We start from the raw sequence: 4,136 nt of genomic DNA, 5'->3' as shown, positions 1-4,136 counted from the left end.
TGTGTGTGTGTGTGTGTATAGAGGGATGCACTCACTCTTCCTCTCTGAAATTGGGCAGAGTGGACACAAAAAAGCCTTCATTTCTGCTGTCCCATCACCTCTCCCTTCCACTGTTTCATCATATTTATTACACCCACAGATGTCTGTGGGTGTAATGACACATGCATAATCCCCCCCACCCATCCCCCACACCCATCCTCTCCTCCCCGTGACCCTCATTCATTTTACAGCAGCAGTTTGGGCCACCAGCATTCACTGCATTTACTGCATTTACATGTACTTGTGTTGCAGCAAAATCCAGTTTTCTGAATGTCGTGTAAACATTATGAACTGGTTTACACAGCTACATTCACATGGTGTTGCATACATTAACGCAGTTAAATTATTTTTAGAGGGCATCTTTATTAGACTTGTACCACTTGGATCTTATATTGACGATTGAAGGGACGATCGATACTTGTTTTTTCCTGTGCCATTTTTATTACTTCACTTTAGATTTTATAAAATAATCTCTAGAATCTGTGTCCCTCTGTGGATTTAGAGATGTTTCTGATAGCAGATGACGAGTGAATTTTAAATCCTCAGTTACAAACAAGTCTTTTGTCTATGGATCTGAGATCCTACATCTCTGTTCACCAATACTTTACTTTTAAGTCAATTTTCTGACGCGTGAAAACGTGAAGTTGTCCAATAAAAAGGAGCTGAATAAATATATTTATGTACATTTTGCAACTTGAGCGGAGCAGAGTTCGCTGTTGTCTGGACAGAGCCAGTTGAAGCAAACACTGAAGTGCCAAAAACTGCAGTTCCTCTAACGGCCACTTGAAGCTGGCTCAAGCTGTGATTGGGGGTGAATTTTTATATAACTCACTTGTTTAAATTATATTAAGGCTTAAAGCGATGCATAATTAAGAATGTGGCCACGTGACTGGTGGTGATAGGTGGGTGCCGTCACAAGCCACTGTTCCCACAGACACTGAAATAGAGAAAAAGTTTCCACTTTAAATGTACCATTTAACACTGGATGCAAAATCCAATAATGGCCCCAAACAAACAGTGAAATTGCGTACCCAGTGCATATGCCAAAAATATGTATTCGTACTTTCTACTCTATATTTCTTAGTCGATGACACATCCCTTTTCCTGCCTGAGCTGGGCCATCTCCCCACCTACATGAATGGGACAAAAATAGTATCTTGATATCTTGATACAGATCTCTGTGGTCTTAATATATAGCTGAAATTTTAGTATTTCAAAGACTCATTTTAAGTTGTGTGCTATTTTCAATCATCCATTTTATTATTATTATTTTTGTTCTTTTGTATATGGCAACAAGTATTTTTGGGCACAGTGGTGTCACATGACTTGACTGTAAACAAAAGACTCATTAATAATGAGATGAAATCTAGATGAAATGAAAAATGCCTTTTAACCCTTGTAAGATTACACCTAATGTCATGTTGCACCCCTATTTAACAATGTAGGGCAAATGTATGAAAGACTCCTTCCCAATGTATTCTTGTATCGAAATCCAATCATTTTGTCTTCTTCTATAACAAATTGTCATGCGTGAACCAAGCACTATCAATCCTTAATGTCATGACATTTACCCATCAACCATTCTTCAGCTTTTAGCAACACAGAGCTTCTATAGAATATTCAGTAGTTAGCTAGCTAGCAACAACATAAGCTAAGTGTCACTGATTACTGTACAAAAACATATACAGGTGCATCTCAATAAATTTGAATGTTATAGAACAGTTAATTTATTTTAATAATTCAATTCAAAAAGTCAACCTCATATGTTATATAGATTCATTACACACAGTGAAATATTTCAAGCCTTTATTTCTTTTAATTTGATGATTATCAATTTTCAACTGTCTGTGAATATACTTGGATACAGCACTGCTAAGCTTCTTTAGCAATGACCTTTTGTGGCTTACCCTCCTTGTGGAGGGTGGCAATGACTGTCAAGTCTTCCCCATGATTGTGTAGCCTAAAGGCTCAGGAAACCTTTGCAGGTGTTTTGAGTTAATTAACTGATTAGAGTGGGACATCGTGAGTCTACAATATTGAACTATTACTAATATTCAAATTTTCTGAGATACTGAATTTTGGGTTACTAGTTGTAAGCCGTGATCATCAAAATCAAAATAATGCTTGAAAATATTTCACTCTGTGTAATGAATATTAGTCTTTTTCAATTTTATTACTGAAATAAATCAACATTTCCATGATATTCTAATTTACTGAGATGCACCTGTATGATATGGGTGAAACTGGATAATATTTTATGGAGAACATTTGTTTTGGTTTTCCCTCTGATGTCCTCCAGCTGCTGCTGCAACTGCCGTTAGCATGCTGCAGAACCCCAGTGAACACAACCTCAGAGACAACAGCAGTACCAAAATGATTTACAGAGTTTCCTGATAAAATAAATAAAAGAATAAATAATAAAAATAAAAATAAAAGAAGCTAACTGCCGCTAATGGTAATGTTAGCTGTTGTATAAATGGTTAGCTCATGCAGCTATCGTTAGCTGACTTAGCCCTGGGGTGCCAGGAGCCAAACCCGTCTAACAAAAAACCATGGTTCTTTATTTCATGTGGTCAAACTGTCCTCTGTCGGTATTGGATGCTGCATTTGGACCCAGTCTTGGCATGCTATTCACTGGGAGCTATTGGCTACTGGGACAAGTCCATCTGTAGCTGCCGGATTTTACAGGAAATGCGTATGCGGAAGCAAACAGAACTCTGCTTCATGTTTCATGTGGACTTGAATAACTCATTCTTTAAAGAATTCTTTCAAATATGTGTAGAATTGTGTTGTCCAAGTCACATCCAATTTAATGATGTAATGATACAAAACATTAAATCAAAGGAAAGCCTGCATTGTGAAGCGCAGAAAAAAGAAAACATGGGAAGAAAACAATATTACGTCCAGCTTTACTTCTATGGTTATTGACTAAAATGCTAAAATTGTTGTATCTTGTCATGAGGGAATTGCGGCTTAAAACAACTGCAGCAACTGGTAAGCGTATACTACTCTATTCTGAATTATGCATACTGCCTCAGATAACGCATTATTCATGACCAATGCTACATTGTACAGGTGGTGGTCTTAAACCATTAGGCACATTTGCTGAAGTGGTTCAGGGAGTGGTTGGAGAAAGTAATGCTTCAAATAGTGCTGGTTGACGGACCCTAGAGTTCTTGCCAAGGTAAGGGCAACAGGAATAAATTGTAAACAGTTTTATCCATTTGTTAGTTGATTATACACAAATGTCTAAATTCATAGCATAATACATCTTTCTTTATTTCTAGGAAAACACCACTTCCCCATCTTGTTGGCCGTTCATTCTTCCCCTGGCTGGTCCATTCTTAACCAAAGGCACAGACCAGACCATGTGCTTTTTCCTTCAAGAATGGACCCTGGTGACATGGATGACGTGGCATTGCGAAAAGAACTTTGAATGAGCTTAAGCTTGTACACAAAAAAGTAATATATACTTAAAAAAAACAATAAAAAATTAAACACAACTAAACTACATTGTTTTCAATATCTTTATTAATGTCATCTTTGAGCCGGTGGATGTTGCACAGTTTGTATGCACTGCACAGGCAGTAATTATCTCGGAGGGTGGTTGGGGTAGTTGTTGAATTCTCCAAGGAGAACACAGAACGTGTGCGTCCTCTGGCCAGTGCCCCTCTCCACAGCACTCACTTTGTGTGATCTGGAAAAAAACAAAAAAAAAAGTATGCTATGCTACAAAATACCACCCAATACATTGTATTTCATGATAGCATTTAAATAGCAAAGGTTTGTGGTAAAATCATTTAATTTCAATGGCCACAATCGGTAAATTTAGCTTTTCTTCCCCGTTCAAAAACTCATTATTGAAGGAAGTGATTTACAACCCCAAGAACAAAGGGAGGGGATGTCATTGTGCAGAGAAAATAGAAATAAGTTTTAAGGGGAATTGTGACTGAAGCCACTTTCATTGAAGATGTCAAAAACTGCAGTTCCTCAAATGGCCACCTGAGGCTGGCTTCAGAAGTGAGTCGATCTCCATAAGGCCCCATATTAAAATACCCCCCCAAAAAAACTTTACAGCAGAAATAAATATGTTTACA

This window comes from Morone saxatilis, unplaced genomic scaffold (genome assembly GCF_004916995.1).
Source record: "Morone saxatilis isolate NCDOM2014 unplaced genomic scaffold, NCSU_SB_2.0 Contig4, whole genome shotgun sequence".
NCBI lineage: Eukaryota > Metazoa > Chordata > Actinopteri > Moronidae > Morone > Morone saxatilis.
The sequence above is the reverse complement of the archived record's forward strand: the minus strand, read 5'-3'. Positions refer to the sequence as shown.